Below are 25308 nucleotides of genomic sequence, written 5' to 3'. Positions count from 1 at the left end.
TATCACCGACTAAATCTTCCGCGACCTTATTTACAACATGGACGTACCAAATGTCGACCATTTTGAACATCCACGTCGATGGCACTACGCTACCGACTGCCCTACACCCCAAAATATTGGGTGTGACGTTTAATCAGGATCTACATTTTGGTGAGCACGCAGCCGCAATTGTTCCGAGAATTCAGAGCTGTAACAAAATCCTCAGAACCATCGCTGGCAGTACCTTGGAAAAAGATAAAGAAACGCTCATGACTACATACAAAGCAATTAGCCAGCCGCTACCCGTCACCCATATGGTCGCCAAGCCTAAAAATTACCCACTGGAAGAAACTACAGGCCTGCCAAAATACTGCTCTCAGAATCGCCACGGGCTGTCTTCTTATGTCCCCGGAACACCATCTGCATAATGAGGCGAGAATACTCCCCATCAGGGAGAGAGATGAGATGCTGACCAAACAAGTCCTGTTGAATACCCAGAGACTTGAGCATCCCAACAGACATCTGATTGATGAACCAGCACCGCCTAGGAGCTTAAGGAGTCATCTCCGTAAGCATTTTGAGGAAATACGGCACCTGAGAACCCAGCCGTATGAAGCGAAAAAACACAAGCAGGTCCTTGGTGAACTCCATAAACAGGCGTCTGACCTTTATGCCGGGAATTGCGCGGTGAATCCAGTACTTAAAGAAAAGTATCCAAAACTCGCGGAATAGGAACGCATACTCTCCAGGGAAACGCGTGTCACTCTTGCTCAACTTCGTTCTGGATACTGTAACAGGTTAAACTCTTACCTATCCAGAATCAACCCCGACATACAAAATGTATGCCCCGCTTGCAACGTGTCCCCACATGACACCAAACATCTCTTTAATTGTAATGTGGAACCAACGCCTCTAACACCCCTTTCCTTATAGTCCACCCCTGTTGAAACGGCAAGTTTCCTTGGACTCCCGTTAGAGGGTATTGATGAAAATTTGTGATTGGTCGCTGCTGTTAGGTGGGGCGAAGCATTGCTACAACAACAACAAGTGGTGAAGTATTTATTTTAATAAAAATTTAGTGTACCCCGCAATAAACGGTGAAACACCTGTATTATTTGCCTGTCTATAGATTATACTCGTACCTATCCACACTCAACACCAACATGCCTGATGTTTGCCATGCCTGTGGAGAATCACCGCTGGATACTTTTCAGCCTTTGGTGCGTGATTTAACAAATTTACCAAATGGTTTCCAACGAAGAGGTATGCAAACAACATTTTATATTTTGAGAACTAATAACTACATTGTAATATACAATTTCCTCTTGAAGAACGTGCCGGATCACTAGACATCGTTCGATCGCAATCTGCATGTTACACTGGCATGGCGCGTGCCAAGCTGCGACGCAGCCGCTCAGTCAGTGATATTCGTGACATAAGGGAAATAAGACCAATGAAATGACCAGAAACAACGCTTTCTCCCATACCTGCCAAGACAACACGCTATACATACTGTATTCAACTCAAATGTTACAGTTAATAGACCACCACGTATAGGTAATGTAGCAGCTTCCACCACAGTGTACAAATAATGTTTTAAAGTGAGTTAATTGTGTAAAAGCAAAGGAGAGATTTAATCTGACTGATTTATGTGTAAATCACGACAGCAGAAGCACTGATTGTCTGTCATTGCAAAAAATGTTAAAAATTGAGTCCGAAAGGATTCAATATTATCAATTAAATTCAGTGATAAGAGGCTTGTTTTTAAATATTGGCGGTTTAAGGACAACTTTAATCAGCTCGAAGCTATTTCATTTGGTGTAAGATTCGAGTTTATCTGTGTGAGTGAAACCCATTTAACGAATTCAATACAGAATTGTGAAATAAAGCTAAGTGAATATAAGCTTGTGACATGTGACAGCACATCAAACCATACAGGAGGTGTTCTATTTTATATTAGCCCAGAATGGCAGAATAATGGTTAAATAAAAAAATATTAATATAACTTTAGTTGGATTATATAGATCACCTGATAAAGGGAGATCCCCAGAAAGAGTGTTTTGTGACTTTATTAAAGAAAAAATTGAACAACTATGTGACAGTGGTAGAGAAGTTCTCATAATGGGTGATTTTAATATTGATTGGCTGGGAAATAGTGCCTACAGGGACCAAATTCCTCAGTCAATTCACTAAAGCAAATAGTTCTTGACCCAACAAGAATCACAAGAACTAGCGCAACGCTAATTAATTATGTATTGACTAATATTTCAAAATCGGAAGCCAAGGTTAACGCCATCTATAAAATAAGTGATAATGAGTGCATTGAAATTAATATAAAAATAAGGCAGGAAAGATGCAATAGACTCGTGAACGTAATAAAAAGTTGCGCTGTGACAATAATCTATTTGCTGAAGAAATAGCAAAGTCAAAATTTTCGAAAATTGACATACATAATTTTAACGAATCTGTGAACATTTTCAGTGAAAAAATAAAGGAACCTATCAAAAAAATGATTACGCCTAGAACGGTTACACAAAAAAAACTTTGATGTGTGGTTTGGTGCTAATCTGCTCCAAATGAAAAAACAAAATCTTAATTATATAAATCAGCAAAATGGAGCAACTCCCATGCAGAGTGGCAGAACTATAAACAGTACAGAAATAGGTATTCCAAAGAACTTGAAAACGCGCGAAACAGTTACATTTCGAAAAAAGGTTGACGCATCGAATGGCCAAAAGACGATGTGGAGAAAAATAAAACAATACATTACATTTTTTATAGAAAGTGTTGAAGAGCTTTAAGAAATTAGAATTAAATGAGCTGAAGAGAGAACAAGAAAGACTACAACTTGATATCCCCAAAAATAATACTATGTGAATTTAATGTCCTGGGCCCAATCCTCCTTGAAATTATTAATGCGTCGTTCGAACTGGGAGAATTTCTAAAAAAAAATGGAAAACTTCAATGGTGGTACCAGTAGGAAAAGTTAAAAATACGCTAAATCCTGAAGAGTTTCGTCCCATAAATACGTTAACGACCGAAAGTAAAATACTTGAAAAAGTGGTGCATAAACAATTAGAAGGCTACATGGAGAATAATTGGCTAATATCGGAAAAACAATCGGGATTCCGACAACGTCATAGCTGTGAGTCGGCAATAAATCTAGTAATTTCACACTGGAAGTCAGAAATGGACAACGGGAAATGTATAGTGGCTGTTTTCTTGGATTTCAAGCGAGCATTTGAAACAATTGGTAGAGGAATTTTGTTAAAAAAAATGACGCAGTACGGAATTAAAGGAGCCGAATACCGGTGGTTTGAAAGTTACTTAAGTAACAGGTATCAGTACACTAAAGTATCGGAAAGTGTATCAGATCCAGCAAGAATAATGCTAGGCGTACCTCAAGGCGCAGTACTTGGGACGCTACTATTTTTAATATGCATAAACGATATGGAAAATATACTACAGGGCGGGGTACAAATTTGTTAATTTGCATATGATACATTACTATATATGACCGGAAGTTCTAGTCAGGACTGTATTGCGCGGCTGAATGATAATCTGAAAAATATATGTAAATATCTTGAAATGAACATACTAAAACTTAATGTGAATAAAACAAAGGCAATGATAATCAATGGCGAGTCAAATGAAAACATTACAGTCAATTGTGAAATAATGGACAAAGTTGATGAAATTAAGTATTTAGGCATTATCATCGATAAAAAATTAAATTTCGACAAGCATATAGATTATGTTTGCAGTAAAATTTCAAAAAATTTGGATTCTCTGCGTTTTTATGTATACATATTATATTAGTTTCTTTATTCGCGTATGCGTATGCTTATTATATTAGTTTCTTTATTCACGCAAATGCTAAATAACATAAGAATATTCGTAGTATAAAATATAAAAGTTGTATTGCCCCCTTCATTTACTTTCATTTTAAATTAAATTCACTTCGATAATTCTTTCCGACACAATTCCTCTTTAGTACTTTGGCATATGATCCTCTGTGCGTGCTCCATGGAGTACTACAGTGAAAGTACTTTGGAAAGTACTCTCACGTATGTACTCTATGGAATACTCACAAACAAAGCGAGAGTGGGATCACCTACTCCTCTCCTAGGACATCGCAATGTTAATTGGAGCACATTTTTTGCATGAGTACAGATTAGATTTGGATCAGTCCTATACTCCGAAAGGAGTATTCCTTACATTATTTATAGAGTACTCGCGTTTTTTGAAGGGCAGTGCGCTGTTGCATTTTATCAGAGTTGCCAAAGTAAAATTTTATTATTAGTTATTTGCATGCAATATTTTACTTTTGGCAACTCTGTTCGGTTGTCATCGTGTCGTGATCACTGTCGTTAAAAAACGAGCAATGATCGACTGTTGGTGGTCCACAAACGCATTGCAAAGGAGTATTGTTAGAGTACTCCAACATGAAGAAAATGGAACACGTAATCCAACCATTTTTGCAGGGATTGCTCTACTATACTGTTCTTGGGATCCAACCAAATGAAAAGCAGACTCCAAAAATTGCAGAATAAGGGAATGCGGTATATTCTTATTTGTAATAGATTGACACCAACCTCACACATGCTCGATACCCTGAAATGGCTTAACATAAACAAAGAACTATCAGGAATGTCTTACTTTTTGTATTTAAAATGAAGTATAATCTGCTACCAAAGTTTTTTACAACCCAAATTGTGTATGTTGGAGATCAGCAACCCTACAGTTTAAGGAACAAATATGATTTTAGAATTAACTTTTATAAGTCTAATAAGGCACAAAATATTTTAATGTACAAAGGCCTAAAACTATTTAATGAATTAACAAGTAATATCAAAAATGAAAGAATCATTAATGTATTTAAAAAACTGCTAATAGATTACGTTAGAGCAGTATTTTAGCTCACAATTACTAATAAGCAAATTACTATCTAATAATGGTACCTGAAATTTTTTATATTTTTAAATAGCAAAGAAAAGCTAAATAAAGAAGAAACTAACTAACTAAGTATCTTCAAAAAGGCATTTACCAGCACGACCCCAAATTGGAGCAGTGGTACCGTACGCGCTGTTATGACGAATACCACGGGGACAACGACAACAGCAACGAAAGTTGCCACCCATAACAAAAAAGCTACACCCAGTAGCGCTAGTTCCTCATTATCAACTACAGGTGCTGGAAAACCAATTAATAAACGTATACCGCCTTATGATTTTAAAGCGCGTTATAATGATTTATTAGATAAACTTGAAATTCTTAAAGCAAAATATGAAGAGAAATGTGAGCAAATGGGTTCGTTAGATGGACTACCAGAACAACTTGAAGAATCACAGGATCAGTTATATAAAACCAAAGAAGAACTAAAAAACCTTTACACTGAGCGTGATTGTTTAAATCAGCAACTGAAATCCTTAAATTTAAAATTTGATTCCATTACGGGCTCACTTGTGAAGCCTAAGGAAGAATTGAAGTTTAGAATGCATGAACATAAGGTCGATTTATTAGCATGCAAAGTTGGAATACTTTAAAAATACCCTAATTTGTTTGTTTTTTCTTATAGATTCTAAAAGAAGCCCACGATAAACTTACTCATGAAGTACTACAGCTACGCGAACGATCCACACGTTTAGCAACCGAAAATGAATTGTTACATGAAGATTTGACTGCCTGCAAGGAGCAACTGTTTCATGCAAACTTGGAACGTAAAGAATGGATTTGCGTGGCAATATACGAGTGTTCTGTCGTGTAAGGCCGCCATTAGATTTTGAAGAAGATAAAGTACTATGTGGATGGAATTATATTGATGAATCCATAGTTGAAATACAAAACTACGATAAGAATAAATATACAAATTTCGTGGTGGCAACGGCGCGCACCCATGGAATTGTAGAATAAATATAGGCGGGAAAAAGAAAAGAAAATAAAAACACCAAAAATTTCGTATTAGTAAACAGAAATACAATAGTTTTTGTTAAATGGATTGAAATACAACAAGTGTTAAGGAAGATTTAACGAATGTCGTGAGAATATATGTACTTTGAAAATATGGAAAAGTATTTGAGAATATGAACACTTACGTGGCGTGACATAACGTGTACCTTCGCTGGCTGCTGGATTCAAAGAGGACGAGCCTCTTTGCGACATAAGCCGATGAACCCATGATACAGCTCCTTCGTTGGGTTTCCCGGCAACAAAGTTTCTGTACCGCGGGCTCACAGCGGTAAAAATCTAAGATACATACTGCAATTTGTTCCTTTAAATTTAAAACGATTTGATTTATTTCTTTTGCTTTATTTTTATTTGAACAACCTCTGCGTTTCGCTGTCACCGGAAGAAGAAGGCCCCAGAGCAAAAGCGAAATTGGCTGCATTTCCGCCAGCAGGTGACATTTACCATCTGTCAGAAATGCATGGTATAATAAAATGGGTGACATGACAGATTAAATATAAGTACATTACAACTCGGCCAATCTGACTTAATGATTGACCTCAATCAGCTGAGGTTGTGTGACCTGTTGCAGTTGGTGACTGAAGTGGGTCTTATTCATCGTTATTAGGCAGGCACCATTTACGAATTTTACTTCAACAATGCCGTCATATGGCAGATGTGTCAGCTGGCAGTTATCTATATCCCTTATGACATAACGATCATTCGGTAGTACTTTGTGTATAACATACGGGCCCCTATACTTTTGAACGAGTTTCTTATTAATTCCTACTGTGGTATCCACGTGCCTAATGACTACAAATTCTCCTACTGAATAGGTTTTTGCCGCAACACTGTGTTTCAAAAAAAATATTGGTAATTATACTCTTGAGAACGTTCTATATTCCTTAGTGCCTTTTGCCTATTTTCCTCATGGTCTCTAGCGGTTTCATCTACTAGTTTAGCTTCCCTAGATTCGGTAAATTCATCCACGATACCACCCCTTTGATTTACCCCAAAGAGTAAAACGCTAGGCGAGTTTTTCGTAGTACTATGAATATTGTTGTTTAGACCATATTCTATTTGAGGCAACTTGCCAGTCCAGTCGGAGTGTTCCACGGACTCAGTAAGTTTACTCAACATTGTCTTGAGGACACGATTTACTCTCTCGACCTGTCCATTTGCCTGCGGTGATGCTACTGCGACCTTCACATGGCTTATATTTCTTTTCTATAAGTAGTCACTAAACTCGAGGGACGTAAAGCAAGTTCCGCGGTCAGTTATGATACATCTGGCGCGGCTATAGTAAGTAAAATATTTATCTAGTGAGCAGCACACTTCTTTTGTACTCGCGGAATTAACCGGATATAATTTTACAAATTTTGTGAATGCGCCAATCACGACTAAAATATGTTTGCGTTTGATTTAATCGCTAGCAAGGGAACGAAGTGATCTAAGTGAATGGTGTCAAATGGTATTGTTTTTTTAGGAATGCTAAACATGTTATGTTCATTGGAATGAGCTGGGGCAGAATACACAATAGACTTAAGACAATTCTTAATGAACCAGTCAACTTTACCCCTCATACTTTCAAACCAATGAGTCTTGCATATTTGATTATAACATTTCTCTGTTCGTAAATGGCCAAATTTCTCGTGAGTTGTGCGGATTACATTTTCCTCCATCTCTGAAGGTATACAAAGCATAATCTTCTCGCCAATTCTCCTACACACTAAATAGTCCACTAGTTCATACCCTATGACTTCCTCTTTCTCCAGTTTGGTCATGAGCTCCCTAAGCTTTTCGTCTCGGTTCTGAACAATTTGGATCTGAACATCCAGATCATCCAAGTCTACAGCGGCCACTAACTCACTCTCAACTTCGTCAGACCAGGGTTGCGAATCTACAAGTTGAGAATACTGACGATTGCTAATTCTGCTTTCATCGGATTTTGAAGTAAAATTTATGGAATCGTATTCTCTTTCCAACAACGGACTCCGGCTTAACGCGTCTACATGGCCCAAATTAGCTCCAACCCAATGCTGAATAGATTAATCAAAATTTTCCAGCTCCAATGCCCACCTATCTATCCTTGGATTGATCTGTTTCTTATTTAGGGTCATAGTGAGTGAGTTGCAATCTGTTATGATTTTAAATGGCACACCTTCTAAATATATTCTAAATCTGCGGAGAGCATATATGATCGATAGGGTTGATAGCTCAAAGATATGATATTTAGACTCAGCTGGTGACGTTGTTTTGGAAAATTACGCTATTGGATGAAATTTCCCATCGTCCTGCTTTTGTAGAAGCACAGAACCAAAGCCCTGACTACTTGCATAAAAATGAAGTTGTGTTTCACGTTTGCTCAAATGCCTTGAAACATTCCCTTAAAAACCTAAATTCAGCATCCTTGCGTAGTAAATCTAAGTTTGGCTTAGCGATTTTAGAGAAAGAAGGGACCAATTTTCGAAAATAAGAAAACAAACCAATACAAGAGCGGAGCTTTTTATGATTCTTTGGGACTGGGTAATTCGCAATTGTCTTAATATAGATCCTCGAAGGCTATATTCCTGAAGGAGTAACTTGATAACCCAAATACTCAATGACGTTGTGGCAAAACTTGAACTTGCTAAGCTTAAGTTCCAATTTTTTTTCATAAGTCCTCCTAAGCACTTTACGTAGGATCTTAATATGACTTTCAAGATCACTTGACGCTATTAATTTGTCATCAATATACACAATGATTTCTTTTGCATCAATTAGGTATCGGAAGATGTTATAGACAAATCTCTGAAAATTAGCCGGTGCATTCTTTAACCCAAATGGCATTATAAGGTACTCGAATTGCCCATGTGGTGTGACAAAAGATGTTAATGGAATAGATCCCTCATCCATTGCTAACTGATTGAACCCATCTTTAAAGTCCAAGAGAGTGAACCACTTTTTCCCCGACATATAATCTATACAATCCTCTATTAGGGGCAATGGAAAATTGTCGCGTACTGTTTTCTTATTCAAAGCTCTGTAATCGATGCACATACGAGTTTCGCCACTCTTTTTTTACCAGTACAATCGCAGAAGCATAAGGGGAGTTACTAGGTCGTATAATTTCGCGTTTCATTAAATCATCAGTAATCTTTTGTACCTCTTCCCTATCCTTAAACGATAAATGTCTTGGCAAAGAATAGAAAGGTATATCATTCGTTGTTCGGATTGTCATTTTATAGTCATACGGTTTTTTTTCAATTGATGTAGGCGATAAATATTCACTAGACAACACTTCCATTACTACCCCTATTTCTCCTTTAGCCAAACTGGGCCCTATATCTATTTCCCACTAAAAAACACTTTCATCTATTGCTTCTATCTCTTTCACAGCTGAATCAAACAGATCCGTCATATCATAGGGGTAATTGCCCATTTCTTTTGAGTCCTGCTTATTATGATCACATCTGTCATATACTTTACTTAATGTAGGCTTATTACCATCTAATTTAACACTTAAGTCACCATCAACAAATTTATTTATAATCGAATCAGATATATATTTTTTCGGATTTTCTTTATTTAATTCAGTATTTCTAGAAGGTTTTTTACGTTTTTATTAAATTCATTTGATATTTCATTTAATTGTATTAAGTGAATGTTAAATTTTTGCAAAAAATCTCGACCAAGAATTAATGCAGGAGTTTAAGTTTCATCTGGAACTACTATTACATTAATATTTCCAATTAATTTACGAAAATAAATTGCACACAATGCTGTGCCAAAAGATTATATCCTTCTTTTACCAACGCCAACGAATTGTGTAGGCTTTGCCCGAAATGACAGCTTAACAAATTTTTCAGCAACTGATCTTTGCATAAGGCTAATAGAAGTACCGGAATCGAAGAGAGATTATATTTGTAAAACCTGTAGATCTGTTTCGATTCTTATCGTAAAATGCCACACTTACCTCTTGCTGAGATTTTAAAGGAACATAGTCATCCATGGATACGGCTGCAACTTGAGATTTTTGGGTTTTCTTCTTTGGGCAATGGCGATGCATATGTCCTAGTTGGTGGCAAATAAAACATGACCGGCTGGGGTTGCGGCTTTGGGCAGGCACTCTGATAATGCCCGAATCGCGAGCAGTTGAAACAACGTACAATGGAAAGATCTTCAGTAGTGTTTGCCTTTACTGCGGTATTTGATACCTCTGTGCTCAATGGTTTGCGAACACCAACGCTGTGACGACGTTGCTCGTAACGTTCCATTCGGCGTATGAGTTCGCTTATAGTATTAACGCCATACAAGATGCTTGTATTGTTGCTGCTATCTGGAATTCCGCCCACTATAATGTCTACCAACTCCTGCTCCATTATCTCCGATTGGGCAGCGATTGATTGCATTGCCACCACATAACTGACACACGATTCTGACGGCTTTAGTTTGCGTAATTGTAGCTGGCGATAGCCCTCCTGTCGAGAGCAATTACGGCGGAACATTGAACATAATAAAAGCTTCAACGTGGAGTAATCCGTTAGGCCTTGGTTCAAAACGAATTCTTTCGCTGTCCCAGTCATGCATCGGTGCAATGCTAGGCATTTATTTCTTTCCTTGTAGTTGTTAGCATCAGCATAGTCTTCAAACTGTAAAAACCACTGATTTATATCGTAGTGGCGACAATCACTAAACTTCGGGACTGCTGCATCAAGTTCGTCGAAATGGATGTACTTTCCTATGCACACGACCGGGCCAGACTCCAATTGCTGGACTTCACTTTGGAGCTCCATTACTTCTTTACGTAGCTTCAATAATCTTAACTGCTCTTCAAGGTGGTTTATTTCTCCACTTGATGGTGTGGTTTCAAGGCCAACAGATACGTCAGAAGCAATAGTTGGGCTTATGGCACAGTTTGCAGCGGATTCATTCATATGAGGCTGAGTGGAACCATACCAGGCAACGTTGTTAGTATTCTCACTGGACATTACGACAGTCCCACCAGAGGCATCGGACAGCATAACAGCGGGTGAATTACGATGTACAGCAGTATTAGTAACAGCAGGCTGTGTAGTGGCAGCAACAGCGTTAAAAACAGGCAATGTAGTGGCGGAGGCAGCAGGTGATGTAGTGGCCGAGGCAGCGGCAACGGCAAGAAATGTAGTGGCACCGGTAACAACAGGAAATGTAGTGGCAGCGGCAGCAACAGGCAATTTAGCATCGGTGACAACAGGCGCCATAGTGGCAGAGGTAGTGGCAGCAGGCAATGTTTTTGCCAAAAGTACTAGTTACAGCGGTCGATGAAACGGCAGAGGCAGCAGGAGCACCAGGAGCAGGCGGAGGTACAACGATGGTGCTATTTTCGGAAGCCTTGGGTTTTCTTTGTGTACCTGTAGATTTATGCTCCACTATCGTTGCGCTTGATGTATTAAAACATGTGAGTGGCATTTTCACCTTTTTCTTTTATGGTCCGAGTTTTTCTTCTAATATTTATTTATGCGAATAGGGGGTAGCCCCCCCCCCCCCACACCTTAGGATGCAATTTGTTCCTTTTAATTTAAAACGATTTGATTTATTTCTTTTGCTTTATTTTTATTTGAACAACCTCTGGTTTCGCTGTCACCGGAAGAAAAGTCACCAGAGCAAAAGAGAAGTTGGCTGCATTTCCGCCAGCAGGTGACATTTACCATCTGTCAGAAATGCATGGTATAAAAAAATGGGTGACATGACAGATTAAATATAAGTACATTACAATACTGTAACGAATTTACTGCAAATCCTCTTATGCGCAACCTTCTACTAACGTTCGTATCGCTAAACTGTTGAATAAATAACTCCAATATTTAATAATGCAAAATGGCCTTTATTAAAGTACGTCACAATAACACTGATACTTCACAATCAATAGCTTGCTTAAATGAAACTGATTTTCAAAATAATACTGCTATTGCTCGCTAGATAGCGTCTTAAATCCAACTGCTTGTCGTGCCTCAACTGTTGCTGCTTTTATAGTGTTTGGTTTCCTCGTTGACATTTCTAGGCGGCTCTGTTCTACAATTTACTAGTTAGTTATCAGCTATAAAATTACTCAGCTATAACAACGTTTATAGATTCTCATATGCGCGTGTACATATATGTGACCGATACTTGCACAAATCATTGCCTGCCTTTGGGAGCATCTCAGCTATATGCATGTGTTTGTGCTTCTCTCTCCGCTGTGTACGTACATATATGTAGACATTATGATTAATTCGTTTATGTAGATACATAATGATTGATTTATGGATGTGTATACAAGTCACTCTTAGCATCGGCTTAGAGATGATAGTATCCCTTAGTGTTGCTAATATTCGTCACACTGCCGTGCACCTAAGTCTGATCGTCCCGATCCGACAAATTTCTCGATCTAAATGCTGCTAGCATCTCCAAATGTACCACTCTTCTATTTCGTGGTTTCCCAATGGTTTGTATGCGGTACATGGAATCGCTGATCTTCTTCACAACCTTTTACGGGCCTTCCAAACTGCACCGGTATTTGGATGGAACACCTTTCCGCCAGTGAGGGTTGTATAGCAGTACCAAATGGGCCGTTCCCTCACACTCTGTTGTTTGGCCAATGAACAACTTCGTAGAGCTTGCGCTTGACGGATTTGTTTTGCATAACCAGTATTGTTACGACGCTTCACAACAGTAGTGTGCCCGGCTTGAAACCACCCTCGCATTCTTTCTGCGAAATTCTTTCCTCCGTTTTATTGCGTCCGTTAGGGCTTTTCAATGTCAGTGTTTCTCTCACAGGTACATTCGGTTTTGATTTGTTTGACCCATTTGTTTCATCAACCTTTGCTCGATCTACTTTCCTTGACTTTCGTGGTCTCTGTCGAATCTCCTCCACCAGCACTCGCTTACTGCTGAACCCTTTTTCCAAACTGAAATTAAGTGGCATATCCTGGTTCTCATAACGCATCACCCCTCTCAGCATACCGATCTTGTTGTCATGGTCAACCAAGAAGTCCACTCCCAATATGACTTCATCAACAATCTCTGCCACAATGAATTTGTGTAGAACCATGACCTTCCCAATTAAGACTTCTCATACCACTTCTACACATGGACTTGGTTACACTCGCCAGTAGTCGTACTCAATCTTGCTACAGGTAATGGCTTTACTCTCCTGTTGACCAAATCGGTTGGGATTAAAGAATGAGATGCGCCCGTATCTACAGTCAGTACACACTCCTTGCCATCCCCATTTCTTTTGACGGTAAGACTGCTCGATTTCCTTCCAGTTTGCGAGATAGGTATCACACGACATTCAACAGCTGGGGCAAGTTCTCGATCTTTACATTTGACTCGCCCTTGCTTATCTCATCCAGCTTTGCGTTTACGACCAGCCAAGTTGGAACTACCAAGACCGGTGCTGCAATGACGTTCAATGTGACTTGGGTTACCGCACTTGAAACACTTCATAACTCCGGAATTTTTTTGTTGTAATCCCTTCAGTGCTTCCAAAATTGTGTCTACCCAATCTTGCCTTTCCACTTCCACGCGATGAGCTTTGTATGCGGGCTTACTCAAAAGTGACGCTGTTTCCTGAGTAAGTGCATGGGATACCGTTTCAGCAAATATTGGCTTTGGGTTCGCATATGTAGCTCGTTGCGTTTCGGCATCCCGTATTCCATTTATAAAACTCTGAATTTTAACCCTCTCGGTGTATTCTACGGGTGCGTCTGCATTTGCGAGATGAGCCAATCTTTCAACATACGAACCAAACTCCTGCAAAGTCTCATTCGCCTTTTGGTAACGATTTTGCAACTCAATTTGATATATCTGTTTCCTATGCTCGCTTCCGTAACGTCTCTCTAGAGCGCTCATCAATGTTTCATAGTTGTTTTTTCGTACTCTGGAATTGTCTGTAAGATTTCAGCTGCAGGCGCTTTCAATGCCACGAACAGTGCAGCAACCTTATCTCCAGCATTCCAGTTGTTCGCGGCCACCGTGGTGTGATGGTAGCGTGCTCCGCCTACCATACCGTATGCCCTGGGTTCACACCCCGGGCAAAACAACATCAAAAATTTAGAAATAAGTTTTTTCAATTAGAAGAAAATTTGTCTAAGCGGGGTCGCCCCTCGGCAGTGTTTGGCAAGCGCTCCGGGTGTATTTCTGCCATGACAAGCTCTCAGTGAAAACTCATCTGCCTTGAAGATGCCATTCGGAGTCGGCATAGAACATGTAGTTCCCGTCCGGCCGATTTGTAGGGAAAATCAATAGGGCACGGCGCAAATTGGAAGAGAAGCTCGGCCTTAGATCTCTTCGGAGGTTATCGGTCCTTACATTTATTTTTATTTTTTTTATTCACTGCTGACGTCTTCTCAAATTGAAGCTTGAATACCTCGAAAGGAACAGAGCCGTCAAAAGATGGAGTTTTTACCTTCGGAATTCTCGCTGGAACAGCTGGGCGATTTAGTTGTAACTGTTGCATAAGACCTTTCAACGCTTCTATCTCGGCAGCAATTTTGTCTTCGAGTTATAAAATGTTTGCATCCTGCTCTTCCAGTTTCGCAAAGAGCTGCGAAGATACCTGTTCCGAAATTTTTGTCGACATTCCAGATATACGTGCCTCTTGCACTTCCAGTTGAGATGACATACATATATGTCTTCTGTTCTTCTAATTGAGATGACATTTGCGACGACATTTCTGAACAGTACGAACTGTTGACGTGTAAAGACGTGTTTTTGCTCGCTGCGTGTTCTTGATACTTTTTTTTGTACTTTTAAATTTTTGCCTGTTTTTACATATTAAAGAACTAATGGATCCTTTCTGCGGTAAATGCGAAAGGCTATTCTCAAAAAAAGATAGTCTAATTGTACCATGCAGTGGATTTTGTAGAAAAATCTTTCATCGCGCCTGCTGCGAGTCCAGAACCGCAATATTATGTATATGTGTGTCGAGTGCTTGAATGCACATGATAAATTCAACAAAGCCTACGATACCTTCCTAGTTTCCCTCAAATCTGGAATCTATTCTTACTAAATTTGAATTGAGATTTAAGGATTTGTGCACACAAATTGACGAAATTAAGGCTGAAATTAAGGCAAATAAAGAATCAATAAACAATAACACCTACACCAACAACGCCAACAGTAAGTCGAAGTGCTTTGAAACAATAGTTGAGGGAATGAATACACTGAATGATGCTGTGAGTTCGCTCAATGCCGCGCATGCATTGAACAGATATAGCTACATTTGCGCGCATATACCACAAGCTTTGTCGGTGACTGGCCCTCTCACACCAACGTCCACTCAGCCATGCACATTGTGCCAATTTTTCGCTGCTCGCTCCCCTCACTCTAGTGCACTTGCAGTTAACAGTGGCCCCGTGCCGTCAATTATACCTGTGAGCGCTGCTCCTAAATTCGATACAATTGGCAATGCAACCAAGACTGCTGCTAACACTGTCACTATTACCAGTGGCTCTTCAATACCTGTTGTTTCTGCTGTTAACGCTATTTCTACGGCTACTGATGCTGATGTCGGAATTGTCGCTGTCAATGATATTAATGATGGTGCTGTTAACAATACTGCTGTTGCCAGCTCTAGTAATTTGAGCGGTGACTCTTCTCTTCCCGCTGCAGAGAAATTGCATAGTTCTGCGAACAGCCATAACATTACTGCTACTAGTACTGATAGTCAAAATCATAATCCATTGGCTAATGCACATACTCCTCGGAGGGAGTTAACTGCCGTTCCCCCTCGTAAGACTATCTTCGTTTCAAGGCTGCATGCTTCGTTGTCGGAAGCTGATATCTCTAATTATGTTTGTAGTAAGCTTGGTGTTGCACCAACTAGCAGCATTAATGTATACAAGTTCAATTTCAAATATGACAGAGATATATCATCGTTCAAAGTTTCGGTTCCTGACTTATACTTTGATAAAGTGCTGGATTCTTCGTTTTGGCCGGTTCATTCTGTGGTGCACCTGTATACCAAGAAGACGAGCAGCCACCCTGTTAAGGATTCAAAAAAATTACATTCCAAAGCTGTAGTAGTGTCACAATGAGTAATGCTGCTGTTCGTAATTTGAACTTTAATACTATCTCTTCTTTAATGAGGTGGGGGTTAAACACCAAACTAGCAGACACGTTCCTTCAAAGCCATGATTGTCTTCATGATGTTCTGGTTTTCACTGAAACTTGGTTGAAACCGACTGTTTTTAATTCTGAAATTTTATCTGATTCTTTTGCGATTTTCAGAAAAGACCGGCGGGGTATAATTGGTGGGGGAGTCTTGATTGCTGTTCACACTAGATTTTCTGCGGAGGTGGTGCATTTCGCCAACTCTGACAATGTGGAGTTGCTTTGCGTGCGTGTTAATCTGTCTTCAATGTATATATACCTTGTAACAAGTTACATTCCACCACAATCTGATATTTCTTTATATTTGAAGCATTCGTCCATAGTTCAATCAGTGGTTTCTATGACCAGGTCCTCGGATTCTGTGGTTTGCTTGGTGACTTTAACCTGCCTTGGGTGTCTTGGAGTCGCATTGATGGTTTTCTGGTTCCTGCATCTTCCCGTGCTATCTTTTATGATTTTTGGACGACCTAGCTGATGCCGGACTTTATAAATTGAACAATGTTCACAACAAATTTGGTAAATGTTTGGACTTGATATTTGTAGATGACACTTCGAGGTGTTCTGTAAATATATGTGATCTGTTTGCTTTGCCTGAAGATGTCTATCATCCTGCTCTTATTTTGTATTTTGAATCTCACGATTTTCCTGAGCATAGGTCCAAAGTTGCGTGTGAGACTCCTCGCCGAGATTTCAAAAATAACCTGGCCTGAGTACGACGGGGATGTTGAAGTCAGCGTATCTCACTTTAACAATGTGCTTCGCAATATTTTTCACAAATGCATACCTTTATCGGATACCTCGACAGCTTCATCAACTGCTTGGTGCACTAAAGAACTAATACATCTGAAAAACCAAAAGACGCGTTTGTTCAAGCGATACAAACTGTCTGGTACGAGAACTGCCTATGCTGCTTACTCTATATTACGTCATAAATATAACACTCTAAACAGCAGTTGCTATAAAGAGTATATTAGTAGGATTAGGAGTCAAATTTTTTGTAACCCTAAGGCGTTTTACAGTTTTATTAACTCGAAAAGAAAGACTAAAAGATTTCCTTCTACAATGAAGCTTAACGATCATACTTCGAGCGATAATGCCATAATTGCTAATATGTTTGCGGATTATTTCAAATCTAGCTATTCGAAATCATCCGATTCGGTGCCATCAGATTATACATTTAGTTTGTCCCCACTGAATTCAGCATTAGTTCCTTTTATTAGTGCTGAGGATGTTCTTTGGCATCTGGAAAATCTGAAAATATCTTACATTGCTGGACCTAATCAAATTCCACCGGTTGTGCTAAAAACTTGTGCACAATACCTATATCGGCCTCTAGCTTGTTTATTTAATGCCTCCCTGAAGCAAGAGATGTTTCCTATGAAGTGGAAAGAGTCATTTATAATTCCTCTCCATAAGAATGGCAGCAGATCTTGTGTCACAAATTAAAGAGGAATAGCTAAACTCAATGCCATTCCCAAGCTGTTCGAAGCCATTGTCACAAAGCAACTGGCGCTCAGTCTATCTTCGGTTATTGACTTATCACAGCACGGATTTTGTAAGGGAAAGTCAACAGTGTCTAACCTTCTAGATTTCACGACCCTTGTATCCAATAGCTTTAAATCTAACTGCGAAATGGATATTGTTTACACAGATTTTAGTAAGGCGTTTGATAAAGTATCCCATTCTCTGCTCTTACACAAACTCGACCGGTTAGGCTTTCCTCCTTTACTTCTCTCTTGGGTTTCTTCTTATTTGAACAAACGTAAACAAACAGTTATTTTTAACAACTGTTGGTCCAAATTCATCAATGTAACTTCTGGTGTTCCATAAGGTAGTCACCTTGGGCCTGTGTTATTTCTACTATTCATTAACGACCTACCAAGTGTTTTAAAGCACTGTAAGCCGTTGATGTATGCGGATGACGTGAAACTTATTATGCCTATCCGCTCACCAGAGGATAGAGCACTTCTTCAGTTGGATCAGAACAGCCTAGTTGTATGGTGTAATGCTAACCTCATGTCACTAAACCTTCCGAAGTGTAAGTTCATGTGTTTTACACGAAAACCCTTTAATTCCCGTGAGTATGTGATTGGAGATTATGTTATTAAGCAAGTCACCAACTTCACTGACCTAGGTGTTACAATGGACCCTAAGCTTGACTTTAGGTTAGATATAGAAACTTGCGTTAATAGGGCTAAAGGTACTTCGGCGTTCGTGAAAAGGCGGTCTAAGGATTTAATGATCCGTACGTTACTAAAACTCTTTTTACGTCATTGGTGAGGCCAATATTGGAATATGCTTCGATAATCTGGAGCCCACGTTATCAAATTCACTGCGATAAACTGGAATCGGTCCAAAAACAGTTTTTGCTTTGAAACAATTGCCTTGGGACACGTCAAGGAATCTTCTACCGTACTGCAGCCGGTTAAAACTATTACAGTTGCCTACATTACAGGGCCGTAGGGAGATGCTTAATGTCTTAGTTATAGTAAAACTCTTAAGAGGGATGATAGCTAGCCCATTTCTGCTTAGCGAAATTAAGTTCAACGTGCCAGTCAGACCGTCTAAATATTTTCAACAACTGCATATGAGTACATGCAGAACGAACTTTGAAATGTATGACCCACTTCGTGGCATTTGTCATGATTTCAATAATCACTGCAATAATTTAGATACATGCGATCCGATTTTCAGGATTAAAAAGTACCTGCTTACTACCTTAAATATGTAAGGTGTAACCCCCTATACCTCTATGTGCCTTTGCATTTGAATGATTTAATACATAAGTATACAGTATATTTTTGTAATTATCACACATTTAAGTTGCCAAGCCTTTTGTTTGTTTTTTAATACTACACTTTCTTTAAACTGATTAATTGTTAAATTTGTAGACTAATAAATAAATAAATAAATAAATAAATAAATAAATAAATGCGTGCCTCCTGTGGCTCCAGCTGAGATGCCATTGTCGATGTTTGTGCAGATATTGTGTTCGTCACTCTCTGCGGTGTTTCGTTTTTTTCTTACATTTTTGTTTTTGTTTTGTCGCTATCATAATGAAAGACATACTCCTCAGCATTGATTCCTTCAAATACCATAGCTACACTTAGTCGTTTTTGTAGCTGGGATTTATCGCCAAAAGTAGGCAATCCACGGACTTCCAACTCCTCCTTCAATTGCTGGATCGTCAATTAACTCAACTTTGCCATGTCCAAGTTGTGTTCGAAGTCTTCGGAATTTATTCAACAATTCCTCTTCTGACACCAATTGTAACGAATTTACTGCAAATCCTCTTATTCGCAACCTTCTACTAACGTTCGTATCGCTAAACTGTTGAATAAATAACTCCAATATTTAATAATGCAAAATGGCCTTTATTAAAGTACGTCACAATAACACTGATACTTCACAACCAATAGCTTGCTTAAATGAAACTGATTTTCAAAATAATACTGCTATTGCTCCCTAGATAGCGTCTTAAATCCAACTGATTGTCGTGCCTCAACTGTTGCTGCTTTTATAGTGTTTGGTTTCCTCGTTGACATTTCTAGGCGGTTCTGTTCTAGAATTTACTAGTTAGTTATCACCTATAAAATTACTCAGCTATAACTACGTTTATAGCTTCTCATATGCGCGTGTACATATATGTGACTGTTACTTGCACAAATCATTGCCTGCTTTTGGGAGCAACTCAGATAAGATATATGCATGTGTTTGTGCTTCTCTCTCCGCTGTGTGTACGTACATATGTGTAGGCATAATGATTGATTCGTTTATGTAGATACATAATGATTGATTTAGGGATGTGCATACAAGTCACTCTTAGCATCGGCTTAGAGATGATAGTATCCCTTAGTATTGCTAATATTCGTCACAATACGTGATCACTAATATACACAAGCATCTGTGAGTGGTAGTAAACGAAGAAAAATAAACTAAAGAAAATTATGTTCCGAAGGGGGGGGGGGGGGGGGGGGGGGAGATATATTTAGGCCTGTGGCCATAGTACAGGTCTACTAGTAGGATATGTAGCAGCACGCACATACACTGCCACGCTCACCTGATAAAATGCTTGTTCTTGTTCGTTTTTTTTTGTGGATGTTATTTGGCACTGTTGTACTTATTAGGACCAAAAAAAGTTTAGTAGCTGCTATAGAAAACTGCTTAAAATTTTTATTGTTATACTACAAAGAAATATACTTATTTACTTTCAAAAGAGCACTTATGCCCCTATTACCGTTTACAACTCAACTTAGTTGGGTTGTAATTAAAACAACTCAACTTTAAGACAACTCAACTCCTGTTTGGTATTACGAATTACAACTTATTTCAGTTGAAATTGAATTGAGTTGCCAACTTCAGAAAGTGATGATTTGACAGATAAATAAACAGCTGATCAATTTGTGGCAGAAATTTAAGCATTTTCAAATGTGATTTTTTTATTAATATTAGCCGTGTTTTTTAACACGCGCGTATACGTTTCGTTTGCGCGTGTTAAAAAACGCCTATCTTCGCTTAGATAATGCTTAGGAGACCCATCTAGCGGCTGTGGTAAAACAACTAGCTACAGCAACAGGGTGTAGCGAAAAGCGGAGACGCAACGCTCTGATGGCCATAGGGTATAACATATAGCTGAATCAGTTGCGATGAATTGTGGACACACATATAATACATAGAATTAGTGTACAGGGTGAAACAAAGACACATATTTCAGTTACATTTGAGTATAATGCGTATTGAAATTTAGTAGGACAAAATTTATGCGCAGCAATTTCAGAGGTGTATTTATAGTTTGTCTCTTAGCAGTCAATATAAAGTTTAAGCGTAAACGGATATACGCGTGTTAAAAAACACGGCTATTATATGAAATCTATTTTATAATGGCAAAAATGTTGGTGATTGACATTTCGCGAATACGGAAAACATTCGCGTGATCATTCCAATCCCTTGGAACTACCAAAAATGTTTAGGTGACAAATAATGAGTTTCATATGAAGTTATTTTGCAGATTTGAAGGGAAGCATTTTACTCAGTACTAAACAAAATTAAGGACCTTTTCCGCATACGCGTTCGTATTTTAAAATTATGCACCATACTCCAATTCCGTGCTGACGGCAGCTATCAAATATGATGTGGAAATGATTTTGGTGTTGGACTGGTTTTAGATATTATTGAGGAGCGTATTTGTGCGAAGTAGATTTAAACCCAAACAGAAAAAACTGTATTTTACTCAAATAGGATTCCCAGGAGTAGTGATAAGTATCAATGGGACTCGCATAATTTCACCTATTTTGGCTGCATCCGAACTGCGGCCAGCCTCGTCCAACTAAAGTCAAAAAGTTATTCAATGTAATTCGTTTAAACGTTGTTTTTTCTAGAAATGTGTACAAAATTGTTGATTATTGTTTGATTAAAAAAGGTTTAACTACCGGCTTTAAATTTTTTGCTTTTTTTTTGGTAACGTTTTATAAGCCCGTGCACCATCTAACTCTTATCAAAGGTGGTATCAAAAGACGGGTTTCGATCTCCGTTTTTAGGATTCGAAAGCGGAAATTAAAAATTTTATTTCTTTTGAAAGATATTTACAAAGACCCATAAAATGGCCCGAGAGGGTCCGAAATATGAGGCCCGTTCCACAGTTTTTTTTGCACAGAACATATTTCTGCGTTGGCGGCCTTTGGCCGCGATTCGCAAAAATAACTCTGGTTGGGTCCAACACCTTTCTGCATAGCTGTGTACAAAATACAACAACCACGTGAAATTAGATTTTATTAGAAATAAAATTTTTAATTTTTGTGGTAATTCCTTACGACAGCATGACACTGCTAATACGTGTCCAAAAATATCGAGAGAGGTATTAAACGATGCGTCTTGGCATCAGTGTTAATAATCCGAAGGCGGAAAATAAAAATTTTAACTCGTTCAAAAGACATTAAACAAAAACCGAAAAAGACAACAACATTACAACAACCACATGAAAATCGCCAACTTCAACTACAAATATCTCCGGACAAGAGATAAAATGTTTCTTTTCCGCCTTCGGATTATTGTTCTCGAGATTAATACGCGTCTCAATATTTTTGGACGCGTATTAGCAGTGTCATGCTGTCGCAAAGAATTACAATTTTTGTTTTCGGATTCTTAAATCGGAGGTCGAAACGTGTCTTTTGATACCAACTTTGAACATCTTTGTTAAAAATTAGGTGGTGAACCGTCCTCTAAAACGTAACATTTTTCAAAACAACTGCAAAATTGCATGAGACAACTGCTAGTAAGCAGTTGTAAGATTTTGACGTCTTTGACAACTGCACCAACACAAGGTTGTAAACGACAATGCCACAAAAAGTTGTAAGACTAGACAACTCAACCGAAATTTTTTTTGACAGGTTGAGTTGTAATCTGTAATACCAAATTGCGAAATTTCAACTCAACCAGAGTTGAGTTGTAAACGGTAATAGGGGCATTAATTACATCTCTCTTTAATATCCATATATTTTGGACAATTTTAGTTAACGAATTGTGATACTTTATTACCGGGGACGATTGCTAAAACACGACCAAAACCGTCGGGGAGGTATTACTAGACGCGTTTTTGCCTCGCTTCCAATAATTCGAATACTTTTTCTCTTTGGACTATTGATAACAGGACAAAACGCGTCTTTTCATTTCTCTTTCCACATTTTTGGACGGGTTATTGCAGTCGACCACGGTTTCAAACTGTTTTTCGCGGAGAACTTTGAACGGGTAGAAAAACTTAGCACCCGTGTTTATATTCTTAATGCTGGAACTACGCGTTCTCAGATACCCCAATTCAAGACTTTTGTATAATTTTCTGTAGGTGCACTACATTTTCATACTAAATTGGTTCCAAAAAATTTACCATCACAGCAACCCATATCTGATATTCCTCTCCATTTTTTGTTTCCCTGTGTCGCTTTCCACGACAGCAACCCCGGTAATTTTGACACTTCGTTCAGTGTCAAACGCAAGTTCCACGCAGGTTCCACTGAGTTCCACAATAGTTTGACACTGACCGAAGTGTCAAACTGCAGTGTGTTAGAAAGAGAAAGGAATTGTTTCCTTCTCATACATATCATACTTGTAAACCTGTACCATTGTACAGGTCTACAAGTAGGATATGTAGCAGCACGCACATACACAGCCACGCTCACCTGATAAAATGCTTGTTCTTGTTCGTTTTTTTTGTGGATGCTATTTGGCACTGTTGTACTTCTTAGAACCAAAAAAAGTTTAGTAGCTGCTATCGAAAACTGCTTAAAATTATTTTTTCTTATATTAGAAAGAAATATACTTATTTACTTTCAAACGAGCACTTAATTACATACATCTCTCTTTAATAACCATATATTTTGGACAATTTTAATTAACAAATTGTGATACTTTATTACCGGGGACGTTGCTAAAACACGACCAAAACCGTCGGGCGAGGTATTAATAGACGCGTTTTTGCCTCGCTTCCAATAATTCGAATACTTTTTCTCTTCGGGCTATTGACAACAGGACAAAACGCGTCTATTCATTTTTCTTTCCGCTTTTTTGGACGGGTTATTGCAGTCGACCTCGGTTTCAAACTGTTTTTCGCGGAGAACTTTTGAACGGGTAGAAAAACTTAACTCTCGTGTTTGTATTCTTAATACTGAAATAACTACGCGTCCTCAGATACCCCAATTGAAGACTTTTTTATAATTTTCTGACGGACCCATATGGGTGCACTTAAAATTTCCTACTAAATTCGTTCAAAAAAATTTACCATCACAGCAACCCATATCTGATATTCCGATCCCTTTTTTGCTTCCCTGTGTCGCTTTCGACGAAGCAACCCCGGTAATTTTGACACTTCGTTCAGTGTCAAAACTCATGTTCCACGCAGGTTCCACTGGGTTCCACGCTAGTTTGACACTGACCGAAGTGTCAAACTGCCGTGTGTTAGAAAGGGAAGGAAATTGTTTCCCTCTCATACATATCATACTTGTAAACCTGTACCATGACCTGTACTATGCCTGTGGCCATTGTGTACAAGTACAAGTGTGTTGACTTATCTGTCAAGCATTCTGACAGGCACTCGCTGGATTCGGAATGACAGCGAATTCAAAATGGATACCATTACCGAGTGCGCCGAATGATTGAAAAATTGAAAAATTCGATACGATTGGTAATCAAAAATGTTGTCGTTGAGACCAAAAATGCGACTCTAGACCTGAGATTTCCATCAGGTGAGCGAGGCTGTTTGTAGTTTTGACGTTTATCGCTTAGTGAACACACTTGGTATAGGTACACTATGCCTGTGGCATAAACAAAAAAGGTGGAGCGCACACTTTCTCATTTGATCAACTCTTCCATCCTAAATTAAAACAGGAGGATATTTTCGAGATGGTGTCACCTTTAATATAATCTGCCTTGGATGGTTACAATATTTGTATATTTGCTTATGGACAAACCGGCAGTGGAAAAACTTATACAATGGACGGTGTGCCGACAAATGCTGGAGTGATTCCACGCCCAGGCGATTTACTTTTCGATTCCATTAAAAATTATAAACGTCTTGGTTGGGAATATGAAATACGTGTAACATTTTTGGAAATCTATAACGAAGTCTTATATGATTTGCTCAGCAACGAACAGAAAGATATGGAAATACGCATGGCTAAACATAATAAGAACGATATATTGTGTCACGTTTACGCGATTTGATCCATGTGGCAAAAATGAATCGTGCCACGGCTTCAACAGCAGGCAATGAACGTTCATCACGTTCTCGTGCTGTTACAAAAATTGAACTTATTGGTTTTCCTGGTGAGAAAAATGAGACATCAGTCGGAACAACAAATCTGATTTAGCTGGCTCTGAGTCACCCAAAATTAGTACACGTATGAACGAAACTAAAAATATAAATCGTTCACTATCGGAGCTCACAAATATTATATTAGCATTATTTCAAAAACAGGATCATATACCGTATCGCAATTCCAAATTAACGCATTTATTAATGCCTTCATTGGGAGGCAATTCAAAAACATTGATGTTTATAAATGTACATAGCTCCATTTTTAGATTTACATTGTTTTGTATTGTAATTTACGTAATTATTATTATTTTTAATAAACAAGTAAGAGCTACTTATATACCCAATAGAAAATATGGTACTTTATACTCTTATAGTCCGTTCAATTAGCTAAGGAGTACTCCTTGCGAGAATGTGGTCCAATTTACATTGCGATGTCCTAGGGAAGTACCACCAACTCCCGC

At 38.6% G+C, this 25308-nt stretch overlaps 1 pseudogene; it reads left to right on the top strand.

The window, feature by feature from the left end:
- Positions 1–1142: 1142 nt before the first annotated feature.
- On the top strand, positions 1143–25136 carry LOC137248621 (protein claret segregational-like; annotated as a pseudogene).
- Positions 25137–25308: the final 172 nt, after the last annotated feature.

The sequence above is a fragment of the Eurosta solidaginis genome, chromosome 4 (assembly GCF_040869045.1).
Source record: "Eurosta solidaginis isolate ZX-2024a chromosome 4, ASM4086904v1, whole genome shotgun sequence".
Lineage (NCBI taxonomy): Eukaryota > Metazoa > Arthropoda > Insecta > Diptera > Tephritidae > Eurosta > Eurosta solidaginis.
This window is presented reverse-complemented; position numbering and strand designations above follow the sequence as displayed.